Source organism: Salarias fasciatus, chromosome 5 (assembly GCF_902148845.1).
Source record: "Salarias fasciatus chromosome 5, fSalaFa1.1, whole genome shotgun sequence".
Classification (NCBI taxonomy): Eukaryota; Metazoa; Chordata; class Actinopteri; order Blenniiformes; family Blenniidae; genus Salarias; species Salarias fasciatus.
The window spans coordinates 36,488,035-36,507,826 of NC_043749.1; the positions used below are offsets into that span (position 1 = coordinate 36,488,035).

At 46.7% G+C, this 19,792-nt stretch overlaps 1 protein-coding gene across 1 annotated transcript in view; it reads right to left on the bottom strand.

The window, feature by feature from the left end:
• LOC115388277 (calcium-dependent secretion activator 1-like) overlaps window positions 1-19,792 on the bottom strand; it is a 374,835-nt gene that overhangs the window by 1,857 nt on the left and 353,186 nt on the right.

Below are 19,792 nucleotides of genomic sequence, written 5' to 3' on the forward strand. Positions count from 1 at the left end.
AATCAAATCAAACTTCATTTCTAGAGCACTTTCCAGATTATTAAAAAAACACAAAGTGCTTCAACGATAGATAGAACAGCATTAAATCAAAAGCCCCTCCCCCCACCATCAACACAATAGAGCGCACACACACACACACACACACACACACACACACACACACACACACACACACACACACACACACACACACAGATCTCTGCTCTGCTGGGCCGTAACACTCTCTTTAACAGATCCCAACTTCACAGCTTCTGCTGTTCTGACTGGATCTGTGTGATCCGAGCATGTTCCCATGACCTCTTGACTGATCATACAAACAAAGCGTATTATTGAAAAATAAAGAAAAAAGTCTATCTATTGATAACCTTGGAAAAATTATAAGAATTATTATTATTATTATTAGAATAATCTAATTTTTAGTGAACACTGCGCGCTACCGGGGTCAAAAGCTTTGCTCTTTGATCCACAGTGGTGAGAACATAAAATCACATTGTAGAGAATAAACTGCGTTTTCTGACTGTTTGTTGAAACAATCAAAGTGAATGATGTTAATTTATTCATATTAACCAGTTGTCATGTCTAATTACAAATCAAAGTTGGAATAGATGGACAGACAGACGGGTGATAGATGGACGGATGAATGGAGGGACGAATGGATGGATGGATGAATGGATGGCGTCATGGGAAACACCACTAATGGACCATCCACAACAGGAGAAGCTGTAGGCCAGGACTGCAGGGTCACCGGCCCCGGCCCCGGCCCCGGCCCCCGGCCCCCGGCCCCGGCCCCGGCCCCGGCCCCCGGCCCCCGGCCCCCGGCCCCGGCCCCAGCCCCCGCCCCGGCCCCGGCCCCGGGCCCCGGCCCCCGGCCCCGGCCCCGGCCCCGGCCCCGGCCCCGGCCCCCGCCCCGGCCCCGGCCCCCGCCCCGGCCCCCGGCCCCCGGCCCCCGGCCCCGGCCCCGGCCCCGGCCCCCGGCCCCCGGGCCCGGCCCCCGCCCCGGCCCCGGCCCCCGGCCCCGGCCCCGGCCCGGCCCCCGCCCCGGCCCCCGCCCCGGCCCCGGCCCCCGGCCCCCGGCCCCGGCCCCGGCCCCGGGCCCCGGCCCCCGCCCCGGCCCGGCCCCCGGCCCCGGCCCCGGGCCCCGGCCCCCGCCCCGGCCCCGGCCCCCCGCCCCGGTCCCGGCCCCGGCCCGGCCCCGGCCCCCGCCCCGGCCCCCGGCCCCCGGCCCCCGGCCCCGGCCCCGGCCCCGGCCCCGGCCCCCGCCCCGGCCCCGGCCCCCGGCCCCGGCCCCGGCCCCGGCCCCCGGCCCCGGCCTCAGCCCCGGCCCTCCCACCCTGACACACTGACAGACACCAGGATGGGGGCCCTGCAGCCAGCCAGGCCCCCGATGATATATTAAAAGGTGAAAGCAGCTGTGGCAGCGTCGTGGTCGTTGCAGGTTTGCTGCTGAACGGAGCTTCCTCTGAAGCAGCCGGGGAGGCTGGCAGAGCCGAGAGGCTGCCCTGATCCTGGTTCTGGCTGCTGCCAGACTAATTGATGGATAATGATGAGTGTGGGCTGATACTAATAGAAGCTGACTGACTTTCAGCAGTCAGGGTCACAGTCTAGCAGGAGAGGCGCCCTGCAGGGCCCGTACAGAAGCTACAACGCCACCGGGCCTCGTCCAGGCTGCTCCACTCAGACAACACCACACTGGAGCTCACAAGTGTGACTATTTGTAATCGTAAAAACAGAAATGGTTCCCACCCCAGCTCTTTACATCTCCTTTCACTGAATGTGATTCATGCTGTTTCCAACTCCAGCAAAGGATTCATTACAAACAGAACTGAGTGAGTTATTAGAACGCAGTGCCTTTGGCTCTCACGGCCTTCCAGACGGCTTCATGGCTTGATTTGGGCAGAGAAATGAGCAAACATCACAACAAACCCCATCCTTTACCAACGGGGAGACCAGTGGAATTTATCCTGCACAGTGATTAAAGCTCCTTCATCAACATGAAGTGGAGCGGAGCTCGCACCCACTCACACACTGACAAAGACAACTTGACAATTAACTCAAAAGCAGCTGTGCCACAGCACATCTGCCTAACACCAGGTTTCCTGCATTCCCAAACTAAAGAGAAGCTTTGCGAATTGCTGACAACTTAAAAAGTCGTTTTTTACCCCGAGAGAACGCTGGTCTGCTGGAGGTTCTGGGTTCTCTAACAGGAGCACAGCAGCAGAGCTTCCAGCCAGCAGGCTGCTGCAGGAGGAACCAGGGAGGGAGGGGACTCAGGCTCTGCTTTCAGGCCTTTCTGTTAAATGAAGCTTGCAGTTTGGACCGATTCAGAACATTTTCTACCTTCTTTTTTTTTTCATTTGTTTCTTAAGTTCGCCCACTTTTGGGTGATGAGTTTTTCTCTGTGGAAATAGAATGTTATGACTTTGAGCCAATCTGTGCTGACAGACCCACAATGCCATGCGACTTCCCGCTTTTCTGGAGTTCGTTGGTGGTCTGACTCCAGAGGAGGGTCCAGGTGAAAACCGCCCCTGGGCCGGACTCCAGAAGAGGGGGAGGGGTCCATGTCACACATTGGGCTGGCTACTCAGATTGCACTTTTTTGTCTGGACCTGGGCCTGGACCTGGGCCTGGACCTGGACCTGGACCTGGGCCTGGGCCTGGGCCTGGGCCCTGGGCCTGGACCTGGACCTGGGCCTGGGCCTGGGCCTGGGCCTGGGCCTGGACCTGGACCTGGGCCTGGACCTGGACCTGGGCCTGGGCCTGGGCCCGGGCCTGGACCTGGACCTGGACCTGGACCTGGGCCTGGACCTGGACCTGGGCCTGGGCCTGGGCCTGGGCCTGGGCCTGGGCCTGGGCCTGGGCCTGGGCCTGGGCCTGGGCCTGGGCCTGGGCCTGGCCTGGACCTGGGCCTGGGCCTGGGCCTGGGCCTGGGCCTGGACCTGGACCTGGGCCTGGGCCTGGGCCTGGGCCTGGGCCTGGGCCTGGGCCTGGGCCTGGGCCTGGGCCTGGACCTGGACCTGGACCTGGGCCTGGGCCTGGGCCTGGGCCTGGCCTGGGCCTGGGCCTGGGCCTGGGCCTGGGCCTGGGCCTGGACCTGGGCCTGGGCCTGGGCCTGGGCCTGGACCTGGACCTGGACCTGGACCTGTCTGATTTGATGGTCTTACCAGAAGCATGTCCTGCAAACACCATGGCTCTGAAGACTGTCCCGGTGGAGGGGGAGGGGTGAAGGCAGGCCATGTCCAGAGTTGAAACTGAAACTCTTTCCATAATAACAAAATGCAGAATTTCCAATCCGAGAGTTCAAAAAACCTCAGGGGACAACGGACGGGACAGAAGACCGAGACAGGAGACATACCACGACTGAAGACATAACGAACCGGCAAACTGCACAAAGACAGGCCCTTATTTATAAGATTAAGCTGTGATAAATAGCATTTGTTGATTTTTCTTTTGAAAATGAAAGCTATATTATGTCTTTAAAACCAACAACATGAAACATGCATTATGGTCTTGCTTCATGACAGTAAAACATAATGACATTTATTACATGAATTTGAACTGAAATGCATAAAAATTGCAAATTTGGGGCTAAATCGACAACTTGAGGCATGTGAAAAGATGCAGCCCAGTTCTCCATGTGGCCCTGCCCACCATGTTGAATACTGACTCATAACAATCACGGGTCTTCATGAGGTTTCACATAAACTCACTGAGTGAAATGTGATGAGTCTTAGCTTATCCTCATTATACACCTCAGCCGAGGTCTGCAGAGTAACAGAGAGGACAACCTGTACCAACCAAAGATTCATGACGTGTCTCCACATGACTTCTGAGCAGAACAGTGTTCAGTACATTTTTCCCACTTCTTTTCTCGTCTTTGTGGGATTAAAGTGCCCTGACTGGACAGTTTTGCATCTTGGCATAATGTGTCTTGAAGTCGCTCTTTAGTGTGGGGCCAGATTAAAACCCTTCTTGGGGTTGGTAGCAAACACTGCAGACTCAGGGACAGAGCATCAACATGAGTGGAGACACTCAGGTACTCATGTCCATTTCTTTAGAACTGGAAGTTTATCCTCCAGTTAACAGTTAAAGATGCTCTGGATGGTGGTCAAATGGGTAAGACTCATCACATTTCACTCAGTGAGTTTATGTGAAACCTCATGAAGACCCGTGATTGTTATGAGTCAGTATTCAACATGGTGGGCAGGGCCACATGGAGAACTGGGTTGCATCTTTTCACATGCGTTTGGGCAGATGAAGCATTTTATCTGTCATGTATTCATGGCTTGTCTGTGAAAGAGAAAAACAAACTCCAGAACATTGTCAAAGCTTGCTCTAAAACCACTGGAGTTAAACAAAGGGACTTGTATTCTCTGTGGGAGGAGCAGGTGCTAAAGAGGGCTAACTGTATCCTGGGTCAGCCTCTCCACGCTCCGTCCTCACAGTTCTGGCTGATGCCTTCTGGGCGTCGTTTTTATGAACCTTCTCAGAAAACCAATCGCTTCTCCAACTCTTTTGTTCCCTCCGCTACTAAACTGTTAAACTCTGAAGAGACTGTATTCCTTATGTAGGGAGGACTATGTGGTATATTGATTTCTTTAATATTGTGTAGTACTATTGTTGGTCTTGAGCCTTACATTTTCTGAATTGTTAGTACTGACACACAACGAATGACTTTGGTGTTTTTGTGAAATGCTTTGAGGTTTACTGCAAACGAATTGCCCTGTGGGATCAATAAAGTTTTCTGAATCTGAATCTGAATTCTGTGACTAATCAAGGCAGGAACTGGAGATCGACCCGGTCATTAAAACTACTCTATTGAGTAGAGCCGCCTGCCAGCTGTTTGAATGTGCAGATTGGCCACGCTTCCATCAGGCGTCAGCTGTGTGCGCGATGAGTCTGAGTCGTCCTCAGCTCGCTCCAACACATGGATCAGGAGTGCCTGGACCCTGGGGCCAAGCTGGGCTTTTGGATTAACCGGGTTCCCTGTTCACGAGTGACCAGCTTCCTTCCTTTCTTCCTTCCTTCCTTTCTTTCCTTGTTGGTGCTAAATGTTGAGAAGCTGACAGAAAACTCTGTGGGACCTTTCATGAGTCCAGCAGACTAGCAGCAGTAGCCAGGAAGTAGCTAAAGGAAGTGTGTCCCCAGTTAATGAGTAAATGCAAAACACCACAACGTACTGTTCTGTCAGGAAGGAGTAGGTATTCAAGAAGGAAAAAAAAAAAAAAAAAAAAAAGCAACCCAAAAAGTGGGACGGAGTCAGAGAGTCAGAGGAAACGTAACAGTAGCACTTTTCTGCGGACGACATGAATGCAACATGTCAGAAAAACTCACGTTCACGTTTGGGTCAACAAACAACACATGAAAACTCATGACAGTAACAGTGTGAGATGTCAGAAAACAACAGTCCGTCTCCGTCAGTCCCGCTTCCAGCGCTCACCGGACGTTTGCCAACAAGCCGAGCCTTCAGAACGCAGCAGCTCCTCACGATCCCACCCCTGCCACAAACTCAACTTCATGCTGTAGCTCAGGCTGTCAAAATGTACGTTTTTTTTAATCATGATGAATCTTATAATTTCCATAGTTGACCATGATTGATGACATTTTGAACTGCATTGGTAAAATTGTGTTGTTTTGCTTTTCGAGCTAGCTGTAAAGCATTTCTTCGAATCAAATGAACACAAAGACAGAATTTCCTTTTTGACCTTTTATACAGAAAACGTTAGATCTGATTTCCTGTTATGTGCTTATTTAACAAAAGTCGGGAAATAAAATATGACCATAATTTATTTTCTCAAGCTTGCTTTGCAGGAAACCCAGAAGACGTTCTTCTGGGTTGGAAATGCCAGCGGAGACAGTAGAGCACTGTGGTCCACTGTTTCACTCATTTAAGATGTAAAAATGGTCAAACGAGGAGCCCGAGGCTCTTTCAGAGAGACGAGTTACCCTGAGAGCACAAAAGAAACTCCCACAAACTCTTTCAGTTTGAGTTTGTTGGCTAGCGTAGCACTAGCATCGTCAGAGGGGCTGGCTATGGTGCGCCGAAGGGACAAAATGGCTCGAGATCAAAATGCGATGAAATGTTTAATGTGTTATGGATTGCTACAGACGTGTTAACACTGACGGCCCGGGTTGTACCTCATCACATTCCTAACACCAAAAGCCTTAACACTGAGCATCCTTTGGGCTAATGCTGGTGCTTGATGCAGTTTTCAACTCGTCTGAGTGAGAGATCATGCTGGAAACGATGTGAACTGTGGTGTGACGGCACTGCAGTGCACGAGTTTTACACAGCTGTCACCTCTTATGACCCTGATTCACGAGCGTCGGCTCTGTGAGGCTTCATCCTCAGATCAAGGTTCAGACTGAGCAGTTGCCACTGGAGCAAATCTGTAACACAAAGCAGGCGGCACTTCGACCGGCCTGAGGAAGGAGAATTTAGGCAGCGTTCTGTTTGGCAGCAGCATTTGGAGAAACCTCCTGAACAGAACACAGCTTCACATGGGATGAGGAGGGTTTTGTTTGAGGTCACCGCAGAGCGACTGCTCGGTGCTCCAGTAGCACATCCGTCAGGCTCATCCTCATAATGCAGAAAGTTTGAGCGTACAGAGTTCACCACATTCAGACATTCATGATTTTACTGAATGCTGGACTACTGTAACTTAAAAAAAAAGTACATTATTAGCCACTTGTGACAAGTCGGTCTATTTTACTGGTAGTGTGCACAGTTACTGAAAATCTGTCTTACTGGAACACTGGTCTCACTGTAGCAGAAAGTGAGAGCAGTGTTGACAGCAGGACTGATTAAGATGAACATTTGTTATGCCGATGTGTGAGATCAACACCTCAAAGAAGTTTCTAAACTTTCTGACATGCACTAAGTGCAGACTTATTCTGCCCCCTGGATCTACTTCAAGGAAGTAGTTCAGTTTCAAGCTGAGAGAAGAGGCTTCACTGGATTTCACTGTGGTGTTCACGCTGTTTAGCAGGTAGAACCACCAGGCCAGGTTACAGGCTCTCCATGTGTTCTTAACGTCTCCTCTCTGTTTGCACTCCGTGGAATAGACTTTAATAGATTTCCCCTAAATATGACACTAAGAAAACCAAATGGTGTGAAATATTTCTAAAATTTAACAGAAATTCTATCATAACTGTACAACAATGAATTGCACCAAAACAATGGATTTCCAGTGATGGGGCAGAAACCTGGGCAGTATTCATGATCTCTGTTAGCTCTGGTGGAAGCTTTGTTGCTGATCTTATCGTCTCAGTTCGAGATCACTATGGCATTCTTGGCTACTCAGATATTCCCCAGCGATTGTTACCACAGACTCAGTGGAGAGCAGCATTTTGTGTTAAACTCAAGTTTAGGGCATCAATGTCCTTCAGTGCAGTAGCGAGTGAACTTATAAGACTGCTAAAACTACCACATCCGCAGGAGCCTTTCATCCTCTGACCTGTCCACCAGAGACATTTCTGTATCGGGGTGAGCGCTGGGGGAGGACACCGGGCCGCCGTGCCGCTGTCATTATAGGAAACAAGACAAACATGAGCTGTATAACGTGAGTCAGCCTCATTATCTGTAACATCAGGGTTAAATTAACAAACATATAATCTGTTCAGACCTCAGTTGGTGTCGTTCGTCCGGGAGACGCTGGGAAAAGTTTCCTTTTTTGCCAAAACGGCTACTTTTCCGTGTTTGACCTCAGTGGGCGGGGCTTCTGAACCATGAATACTTCAGTGCGTAACATGTTAATGACGATCAAATCCAGCCGCCGCATTTACCAACACCCCATCACTCAAACGCTGAGATCGATGAGGTACGAAAGTTCTGTTAACGCCACGCAGCCCCGTCGTACGACGAGCTCACGGCTCAGATCTACACCCGTCTGAGAGGCAGACTGCTGAGTGAGGGCCACAGTGTGGACAGCTGTGTTGCGGTGGTGGCTCCGCTCGGCTGCAGGGCAGCGAGATGGCTGGAGTGGCTGCAGACAGGTGTGGAGAGGGAAGACTGTGATCACCTGTGTATGATTATTATTATTATTGTTATGACGATTATTGACTGTCCGCCCCCTTCCTCTGCCAGGGCCGGGTTTGGCTGAAAGGACCGGAGCGAGATGATGGACTGCAGCATATGGCAGGCGGCGGCAAGCTGCAGGGTTTTGGTGTTGTCCAGGAGGAAGCCTGAAAAGGCTCTCCAGTTGTGTTGTTTTGGTTTGAACCCACGTATCTGGGAATAAAGGACTAAGACCTACGATGGGATGTTTCGGTTCTCTGCTGCAGAACCCATCGACGGTCAGAGAGCCGTCACAGTTGTATTGATGGTACAATCAGACATGCTGGATCAATGGCTCCATTTATTTCTGGAGCCTCAGCAGTTTGTGTTGCTCTTGTCTGTGATGTTTTTACAGTTCATTGATGGTGATAGTCTTTCACCAACACCAAACAAGCAATGGGAAATCTCCCAGGTCAGCATCACATTCTACAAACAGTCTTCTCATGGTCTTAATACGAGCAAAAGTAATTTCAGCGACCATACGGAAGGCAAAAGAATCCGGTTTGACGGAAGGGTCCCGGATCCTGGGAGTGGAACGACTTGTCTTATGAAGTGTATTCAAAGTTTGGTAATTTCACAGTTCACACACACCACAATTAATTAATTTGAGGAGTCAATTATTTAATTTCATTTTTTACACAGGTCCGCAATCACTAAGTTTATTCTATTTGGATGGAAATCTGATGGAAAAAACAGTCCATTAGTTCTTCATAACCTCCGAGGACATTATGGGTGCCGGTCATGTGCCACAGGAGCTGCTCTGATCTATTGTTCAGTCAGTTGAAATAATGAGAATCCTCCTTGAGGTGTGAGTTTAGAATCCACTTCAGCCACAGCTGACCGTGGCAGCAGCGACCCGCTGAGGCTGTAAGACGAGGGAGAGACCAGGTCTCCATGTAGGTCAAGTCAGTCAGGAGCCGGGCGACAGAGAGGCAGGCAGAGCACGGGTGAATCAGAGAGGCGACCTGCTGCCAGCATCCTCCTATCTGTCGCTGTGTGCCTGTGAAGGCTTCGGCGTGGCAGCAGGCCTGTGATCTCGCCCCGAGCACAGCCCCCTACCGAGAGGCCAGGCCTGGAGTGACTGATCCACTCTCTCTTTTTTCCATCAGTGCTTCTCCTTCGCCTCCTTTCTGTTTTAGATTTTGCACCATGCCACACTCAGCTCCCATCTGCAGTCATTTTTTTTGCAGTAGCAGCCATTTTGTGCCCATTCTGCTTTCGTTGCCTTCATTTTATAGAAAAAGAGACTTGACAGTTATGTCACAAGTTTCCTCGTTGTCACGACTGGCATTTTGGAGGTCTGTCAGGAACATCTTGTGTACACACAATGCCTGTGATTTTCTTCAACTTTAAGATCTTTTCCATGCCAGTTCCAATGCAATACCACTCTCCTCATTCTTATAAAACTGGAAGTGACTGTTGATCCAGTGGAAGATTAACTTTACTGATTTTAACCCTTAAAGGGAGAGGGAGTAAAAGACTTCTTCCACATGATACATTCAAGTTGTTTCACTAAAACATATCATAATGATTCGTTGCGTCAATGATTTTATTCTGTCATTTAGATCCATTTCAAACAGAGTGATCATACGACATTAGAGGGCTCTCCTGGAAGGGTGAGCCACATTTTTAATGCTGCTTCCCAAATTTATCCTATTTTATTGGTTTCACGTTTGCATTTCTCACTGTTGTTTTGTTTAAAATCAACATTTCATCTGATTTTGTTGTTGTTTCATCCAGTTAACACACAGATCACTGTTAGCTATCTGTGCTAGCATCGTGCTGCCTGCATAGATAATAAAGCAATTCAATTCAATTCAATCGAGTGGAGAAGATGAATGCATGAATAAGATTTTGGTTAAGTTTCCATACTTATTTGCAAAATTCTGCAGTTATATTCTGTGGTGCAGAAGTTCTTCTTGATTGGTTGATTAATGATTTTGGACCTAAAGTTGTACCTTCATTCTGTTGACGACATCACTTCGTTTAATGAGTTCCTGGATCAGTGTGAAAGCTCTGCCAAAGCCAACTCCTGGTCTGCAAAGACTCTGACCTGCCTGGTGGGTGCAGGAGGGGCAATCATCCGCAGGAACTCCCAGTGGATGAAGAGGAAAAGATGTATGGCTCCTCGTCCGAGCAGCTTGGGTAGCCGCCGAGCGGAGACAACGGGAAGCTCAGCCTGGTGAATGGCTTCATGTGTTAATGGAGGACACACACTGCAGAGGCTCTGAGGCCTACAGTGACAGAGCTGAAACTGAACAGGACATTACTGGTGTTGAATTCTCGTCCAGAGCTCTCGGAGATGCCGAGATCTGAACATGGATGGCGTGCTGCTGTGGCCCCTGCAACAATATCAACAGTCAGCTGGCAGCCTGCGTTCCCAGCCCCAGACACACATGGCCTAAACAAGGCAGTCATGCAGACTCTGAACGGGCTGAGATCAGCGATGGCTTAAAGGATGGACGCCGCATCTTGCTCCAGAAATGAAGCCCGAGCAGAGCTGTGGCTGGGCGCAGTATGTCCTCCTCCCCGCTGACTTCAAACTCAGATCAGATGAGACAGCCAGCATATCACTAAGCAGAGGAAAAGAAACTGAACAGGATTCCCTCAGGCAGGAGAGGCAAGTCCTGTGTCAAGTCTCTAGTCAAGACTCACAAGTCCAAAGTGAAGTCTCAAGTCCCACGCTTTGCATTTATGAGAACAAATTTGATAAACAATTGCAGTGAACACCAGTTTCTGATCTTGCATTAATTCAATTTATCTCCAATTTCTAAAACACAGACAATACACGGGAAAATCTTGATTTATTTTGGCTTTTCAATATCATCATCATCATCATTATTATTATTATTATTATTATTATTATTATTATTATCATTATTATTAGTATTAGTATTATTGCTGTTGTTGTTGTTGTTGCTGTCAGTGATAGTAGTAGTATGAACTTGTTTACTTTAAATTTGATGAAATCAATTCTGTGTGTACTGTACAAAATCCAGTCCCACATCTTCACTCTGTCTTTGACTTCCAGTTCAGCTCTGTTAATTAAACAACACATCTGTAAAAGCCAGGAAGTTAATCACAATGTTGAAGTCAGTTGCAGGATTCCTGCTTCTGGGAGCTACAAGGGCCATTAATCCTTCTATGAATACAGATAGGTGCTTGTGGGGAACTGATAATCTTGCAGAGAGTCAACTCGAGCTGTACAGCTGCTGTCCTGCAGATGGGCCATGTGCTTGACATTGCTTGTACGACATGTTCATGTTCTCAGATGTTTCAGCAGTTCCTTCTGTCCATGAATGGCATCTGATGCAGCAGGCTCAGTCTGAAGAGTTCCTCTGGGTCTCACTGTGGCCGGTCCACTCTTAGTAGAGGGCCAAATAGCTTCTGAAGTACTTGTCCATGTTTTAATACTTGAAACAGTTTCTAAAAACATAAATGAGCTCAGCAGAGTCGCCTCCTACTGATCACTGTGGGTTTTCTAGCACAGTGACGACTCCCCGGCCCACTTCAGTCACAATCATGATGAAGGTGCTACCATAAAGTGTGGACGGACAGATGAGACATCCTGTCTGATTCAGAGGGAGACTCTCTCTTCCAGAATGTTTATAAACTTTGAAAAGATTTCTTTAGCTTCTGTAAGTCATACCCTGATGTTGTAGTCCCGCCTGTATGAAGGAAGATGTCTCCATGGCACTTTATTTTGAAAGAAAATCCAACAAGGTCAAAAAGGAAATTCTTTCTCTGTGCTTGATTCGCAATCAAGAAACTCTGGCAAGAAGTCAGAGGCTGCAGGAAGTCACCATGCTGACACTTCAACAATGACTTTAAAGTCAAATTTTGATTGTTTGGACTGATGAATCCTTTGAGTTATGGGCTGAAAACCACTTCCAAGTGTAAAACAACACCATTTATTTATTTATTTATTTATTTATTTTTTTTAGCACAGTCTTTCAAGTGAATCATTTCAAGTAGGGATGGGCGAGTACTGATACCAGGTATCGGTATCGGACCACTACTGGCCTTATTTCAAAGTATCGAGTATTTTTGAAGGCTGCCGATGCCAGCCGCCGATACTCGAGGCAAGAAAATGAAACGTGTAGTAAGGCCTCCTCGCTGGGAGGTGGCGCTACACTGCCGCGGTTTGACTTCTCCATGTACCGTATTTTACGCACTATAAGGCGCACGTAAAAGCCTGTAATTTTCTCAAAATCCAACAGAGCGCCTTATAATTCGATGTGCCTTTTTTGTGGGAATTACGGTAATCACCCTGATCACATGAGCAAACAACCCCTGCTTGCTAAGCCGCCCCGCCCGGCAGCCCACCCGCCGGGACGCCGGGAGCGGCTGAGCTGTCGGTGGAGCGCTTCACTCAGGAGACGGCAGCTGGCTGAACCCGAACCGAGCGAGTTCCACCAGTCGTGGCCGCTCTGAGCTGCACATCGTGAAGAGGAGCGATCCTCAGTCAGACTGGCTCTGATGTGTCGCTTTACTCACACATTTCAACTGAGAATGTAACCACCTAGACTGCCCATATGTGTTTCGCTCATACTATTCTATACATCCTATGCGCCTTAAAATGTGGTGCGCCCCATGTATGATTTTTTTTTTAATAAAAGCCATTCATTGACTGTGTGCCTATTAATCCAGTGAGCCTTATAGTGCCGAAAATACGGTACGTCACATCCAGTGCAGAGACAACAGGAATTAATCCAGAACGGCTGCTCGTCTCACCAAAACTTCACCGGTGTGGAAATTCTTTTATATCAGCGAAAAAGAGCCGAGCTTTGCAGAATGCAGACTCTACTGGAGGAGGTGTGCCGTTTTGTTCATTTAACACTGGTAATTTGTTGAAACACCTCAGGGCAAAACATGTGTGAATATAGAGAGGCTGACTCTGTTGTGATGGAGAAAAGAAAACTCCTGCAACCAACTGTACGGCAAACTCTACAGAAGACCGAGAAACTGAAGAGCACCGGTCCCAGAGCAGTACAAAGAACACTAGCTCTTGCTGAAATGCTTGCACTCGCCAACTTGCCCCTCCGCTTGTGGAGAAGGTGAGATTCCAATGGTTTCACCGACAATTAGACAATTAGGCAGATTAAAGGTTAAAGCTTTGTTCTAGTTTTGTGCTTTAATTTTGCACCTTAAAATAAAACCCAGGAAGAGAAAATTCTGACCTTTAAGTTAATTTAAAAACTCCTAAAACTCAGGGGTTGTTCTATCTATGACTTCAGTTCATAAAAAAAGCATTAAAATTAGTACAGTTAAAAGTTTTAGTTCATGTAAAGTGTAAAACTCAGGGAAAACTGTTTTATCTTGCACTTCAGTTCATTTAAAAAATGTTAAAATTAGTTCACTTTAAAAAGTCTATAACTCAGAGTTGTGTGTTTACATCTTGTACTTCACTTAAATAAAAAAAAAAAAAACCCTTAAAACTCAGAAAAATTGTTTTATCTTGCACTTAATTTCATTTAAAAAAGTGTAAAACTCAGAGTTGTTTGTTTAATTATTCACTTTTGCTATATATCTTAAACTCAGACTGTTATTATTATGGACTTAAACATAGTGGCTGTGCTGCCTGTTTTTAAGAAATAAAAGCCATTTTTCTAAAATGATCTGTCATTGCATTATTGGAATTTTTATGTATCAATCAATCAATCAATCAATCAATGTATTTTTGTATAGCCAAGTATCACAACAACAGCTGCCTCAGAGGCTTCAAGATGTTACATTGGTCGGTAAAAATAAAAACAGTGAATAAGCATAATGTTAACATGTCAAATTCACAGTAACGAGACAAAACGAAGCAACCACCGCCTTAGACCCTCACATCCGGCAAGAAAAAACTCCAAAAACCCAGTGGGGGAAGAAGAGATCTTGGGGAGAACCACAGTATGGAGGGATCCCTCTCCCAGGGACGGACAGCTTTGGCAACAGCTAGCATGAGACAATAAGAAGTAAAAATCAAAAATCAAACATCAAAAATCAAAAATATCAAAAATATCGGTATGAGTACTCGGTATCGATGGGTACTGACGATGGAGTACTCGTACTCGGCATCGGTCTGAAAAAAGTGGTATTGAACATCCCTAATTTGAAGTATAGAACATAATAATAAATGAGGTATTGTGAACAAACCCTATTTGGCTATTTTGTGTTATGATTATTTAGGGGAACTGAAACAGGACAACAAGACATTATACAAAATTATTCACATCTGAGATTTGGGTTATTAGCAGGTGATTGGAGGTTACGTTTGAAGCTACTTGGTGACTGTAAATGAGCCAGTGTGAAAGTCACACTGTCTGTGTTTGTGCTGTGTTTGACTGCTCACCTGTCCAGGTGAACTTGCCCTCAAGACATTCAATTAACTGTCCTTTTTTTTTTTAACCTCGGTACTTCTCCAGCTTCTCCTGCTCCTTTTTCCTGATGTTCCATCACTTGGGATTGCTCCATCTATCACCACAGCTGTCTTCTGCTGTTTATCCATGTCAGGTTGATTGGCCATCACCTGCTGGTCAGTCTGGATCTGGAAGTCCCACAGGATCTTGGCTCGATTGTTCTGGACCACCTTTGGAGGTGTCTCCCATCTGGACCCTGGGACCTCCAGTCCATACTCGGTACATATGTTCCTGTACACGATGCCCGCTACCTGGTTGTGCCGTTCCATGGATGCCTTGCCTGCCAGCATCTGACCCCCTGCTGTGATGGTCTGTACTGTCTCTGGGGCTTCTTTGCACAGTCTGCACCTGGGGTCTTGTTTGGTGTGGTAGATCCCGGCCTCGATTGATCTTGTGTTCAGGGCCTGTTCTTGTACAGCCATGATTAGTGCCTCTGTGCTGTCCTTCAGTCCAGCCTTTTCCAGCCTCTGGTATGTTTTCTCAATGTCAGCCACTTCTTCAATGTGTCCATGCCATGCAGGGCTTTGTCTGTCCATGATAGCTCCTCTGGCTCCTCCTTACTGGGCTTTTGATGTCTGAGGCATTCACCTAGCAGATCATCACTGGGAGCCATCTTCTTGGTATACTCATGGAGGCTCTTGGTTTCCTCCTGGATCGTGGCTCTGACACTCACTAGTCCTCGGCCTCCCTCCTTTCTCTTGGTGTACAGCCTCAGTATGCTGGACTTAGGGTGGAACCCTCCGTGCATTGTAAGGAGCTTTCTTGTCTTGATATCAGTGGCTTACATTTCTTCCAGTGGCCAGGATATTATGCCAGCAGGGTATCTGATTACTGGTAGGGCGTAGGTGTTTATGGCCTGGATCTTATTTTTGCCATTCAGCTGGCTCTTCAGGACTTGTCTTACTCTCTGTAGGTATTTGGCTGTGGCTGACTTTCCAGCTGCCTCCTCATGGTTACCATTTGCCTGTGGGATCACCAGGTACTTGTCCTGCTGTCCTGCACATCTGTTATGTTCCCTTCAGGCAATTCAACTCCTTCAGTTGTGATCACCTTCCCTCTTCTAGATACCATTCGTCCACACTTATCCAGTCCGAATGACATCCCGATGTCATTGCTGTATATCCTGGTGAGGTGAATCAGGGAGTCGATGTCACGCTCATTCTTGGCATACAGTTTGATGTCATCCATGTAGAGGAGGTGGCTGACAGTCGTTCCGCTCTTGAACCGGTATCCAAAGCCACTCTTGCTAATGATCTGGCTGAGGGGGTTCAGGCCTATGCAGAACAGCAGGGGGGACAGGGCCTCACCTTGGTATATGCTGCATTCGATGCTCACATGTGCCACTGGCTTTGAGTTGGCCTCTGGACTGGTCTTCCACAGCCCCATTGAGTTCTGAATGAAGCTCCTTAGAGTCCTGTTGATGTTGTACAGTTTCGACATCTGTTGTACATCAACTGTTTTACAGTTGAGTCAGAGGCTTTCTTGTAATCAATCCAGGCAGTGCACAGGTTGATGCTGCGGTCTTGGGCGATTGCCTTGTCAACCAGTAGCTGGTGTTTGGCCCCCCTGGTGTTATTGCCAATCCCTTTTTGTACTTTACTCATGTACTGATCTACGTGCCTACTTGTCTTGGCCGTTATGATGCCTGATAGGAGTTTCCATGTGGTGCTGAGGCAGGTTCTAGGCCGGTAGTTTGATGGTATTGTTCCATTCTGGGTGTCCTTCATGATGAGGACTGTCTGACCTTGGGTTAGCCACTCTGGGTGGGTCCCTGATATTAGCAGCTGGTTCATTTGTGCTGCAAGGTGTTCATTTGTTGGAGAACACCCTATTTATTCTCCTGGTCTCCACTTCTCTGGTGTATCTCTTTAGGCAGGTAGCTAGGGCTGTGAGTCTTTGCTTAGCAGTCTCCAGTGCCTCAGTTATTGACAGCTTTCTGTATTTCTTGGGCAGTTCTTTCTTGAGATTCACCCCTCTGCTTAGTTCTGTGAGGAAGCTGACTTCTCTCCGTGTTGCCATGATTTTTGCCTCTAGCCTTCTTTTCCATGGAGGTTCTTGGTCACTCCAGCTACTCATGCTGTTCATCTTGTAGCCAAGCATCTCTAGGATGACTGTCACTGTTGCATATATCAGCTGATTGGTCGCAGTGATGGTGCTGGTAGGGATAGTTAGCAGTGCTGTGTTCACATCTTCCAGTAGAGATTCCGATGGTACTTATCTTTGGCAGCCAGGAGGGTGTTGAGTTCCCTCAGGACGTCATGATCTTCTCTCTCAGGTCGGCTGCTCTCGTGTTCAGCTCTGTTATTGGGGCTTGGTACCCAATCTCGTACAACCTGTCGTCCTGGCTCCCCCTTGATGCAGCATCTTGTACCGTGGGTGAGGTGCTGGGTCTTGGTACCCATTCTTGTTGCACCTCATCAATCTCCAACTGTGACAGTAAGTTCCTCTTGCGGATATTCGAGCACTGACTTAGTAGCTGTTTCTTCTCTGTTCCTTCCACGGAGCACTGCGCATGCATGCACAGGTCTGTGTGTATCAAAACGCTATTTTAAGGGATTGAAAAGAAAACACGTCGTTTAAAAAGTTTTATAACCATTTGGAGTTACTTCGCGTACTAATACGCCATCCCCTGGACCACTGGAAGGAGGATTTTGTCCACTTTCTCAGTCCGGCTCTGTCTCCTCTTCACCTGCCGTAGTTGAGCTAAGCTAACTACGATGCTAACAGCTGTTAGCCAGGAACTGGACGAACAGACACAAAAAAGGTATTTATGAGCTTATCTCACTTTGTAAATGATCGGGATAGGGCGTGGGTCCAAAATCTTCAGAGTATTCTTTTAAAATACAATCCCAATGAAAAAAACTAAGGTATAAAAAAATAGATAAAAAAATAAATTATTACAAAATAAAAGAAATATAATTTATATAAATAAATAAAAATAATATATAAATATAAATAAATTAAATAATGATAAATACAAATAAAAAGTGGCCCACGAACAATCATATCTGGCCAACCAGATGATTTTAAGAATCTGCGGCACCTGCTTCACAGAGGCAGTAACGCCATCGATTATCCTGTCAGTATCAGCTCCTCCTAAACTGCCTTCATTACCTGTGAAACACATTGAAATCCTCTGATTCAGTGAACAACCTGCGCCGTGCTGCGTTCAGGGACACTTCGTAAAAGTGTCCTGCTGCGAAACGTTGCAGTCAGAGGTTAGCTTAGCTGTTAACCACCGACGAACTAGCTGGATTTGAACGATTCTTTCATACTTCAACATCAGTCGACGGGACGCATCTCAACTTCTGAGACGATGGAAAGAAGATTTAAACTCGAGACAGAACGGGAAAGGTGTTGTTGACAGACAGTTCAGTTCTGAGAGGAAGGATCTGAGCGGCATAGCGGCGGCTTGGAGAGAACGAGGGAAACATTGTTCTAGTAGGTGTAATTTTTGGGTTTAGCGTGGCTGTTTACTGTTCTGCTTGTTGTTTTATCTGCTTCTTGTTGTTCAGTGACCATCGTGTTGCTCTCGGATGCAGCAGGTGACGGTCGCTCAGCTGTGAGGCGTTCAGGTTCCAAAGTCACAATCAGGCTCTTTTCAGATCAGAGATAAAGCAGTAACATGGCGGCGACGTGAGACGTCGTTTTGCGCCGGAGGCAGCGTTTATGTATACATACTGGGCACAACATGTACTGGAATTTAAAAAACTGACGCGTGGGCATAAATCCGGGCCATCGGACCCTTCTTAATGCATCTGAACCGATCTCGGCTCCGTGGTCCGATCCACTCAGATCTTTTATGTTACAAAAACATAACCGATCCAAAATCGGTTATCGTTACACCCCTTATATATATAGATATATATATACATATATATATACATATATATATATATATATATATATATATATATATATATATATATATATATACACAGTATATATATATATATATATATATATATATATATATATATATATATATATATATATATATGTGTGTATGTTAGGACTGTCAAATGATTAATCACAGCTTACAAATTAATTAATCATGATTAATCACAAATAATCACAATGTCCAACTATGTCTGAAATATACCCTTTTTTCCTGTATTGCATTAACCAAAAAATGACAAGACATGATTATATATATGTAACACGTGATGTGTTTTATATTTAAGGCTCCAAATAAAATACATATTCAAAAAGCAAAAACATGCACACCATAACATAATGTCTGTGTGTGTGCAGTGCTCCCTCTCTAAAGTTGGCTTTTGGCAGGAGTTACATTTTTAGGTCTGTAACAAATGTAGTAGCACAAGAAAAGTAAAACTAAGAGATACCACACTTTATTCTTGACAATTAAACAGGGCATTCTTAGCCAGTGTTCCTTTTTGTGCGGAAAACAGAAAACTGCTTCAACATTTGTTAATCAAACAAGTAGAATCCATGGGGCCAGCAGCTTCTCTCCCTCCATATTGCTTTCTTCTTCTGTTCTGATAAATGAGTTGACGCCAGGCCTCCTCTGCCTCCTGTCTGCTGCCCGTCCAGCTTCACATGTCCACGTGGGTGTGCGCTGCGCGTTGGTCCGGGAGGCGTAAAAATCGTCATGAATTCCTGTCCTCTAGTTTCCGTGCGGACCGATCCGCGGACGTCCGCGCAGCAGACAAAACATGACGGTAAAAGTGAAAGTAGACGGAGCTCCAGCCTGATGGCTCCACTGAAAGACACCGAAAGAGTGAAAAACTGGTGGAAAGAGAGAGAGACTCTGTCTGGAGGGAGGAGAAGGTCTGCAGACAGAAGTGAAAGTAACTAATCGCTCTGGTGCCGCCCCGTGATTCAGAAACAGAAAAAAAGGCTAAATAAACTTTAATACTTAGTGATAATGTACTGACAGGGTATGTGCTTAATTTCCTCTAAATAATCCGTAATAAAGGAACAAATAAACAGTCTGTAGAGCCGGAAAAGCTTCTCGATCAGCCGAGGCTGAGGTGAGGCTTCTTCTTCTTCTTCGGTTGCTGGCAGCTTGCAGGCAGCTTGCATTCCACGCGGGTGCACTACCGCCACCCGCTGGTAGAGGTGAGGCTTGTCATGATGCGCATGCGTTAAACTGCGTTAAAATTTTTAACGAGATTGATTACATAAATTAACACAATTAACACGCTATTTTTGACATATGTATGTATATATACACACACACACATATATATATATATATATATATAAATACACACACAAACATATCTATATCTCTATCTATCTATCTATATATATATATATATATAAATACACACACACACACACACATAGATATATATATATATATATTAGG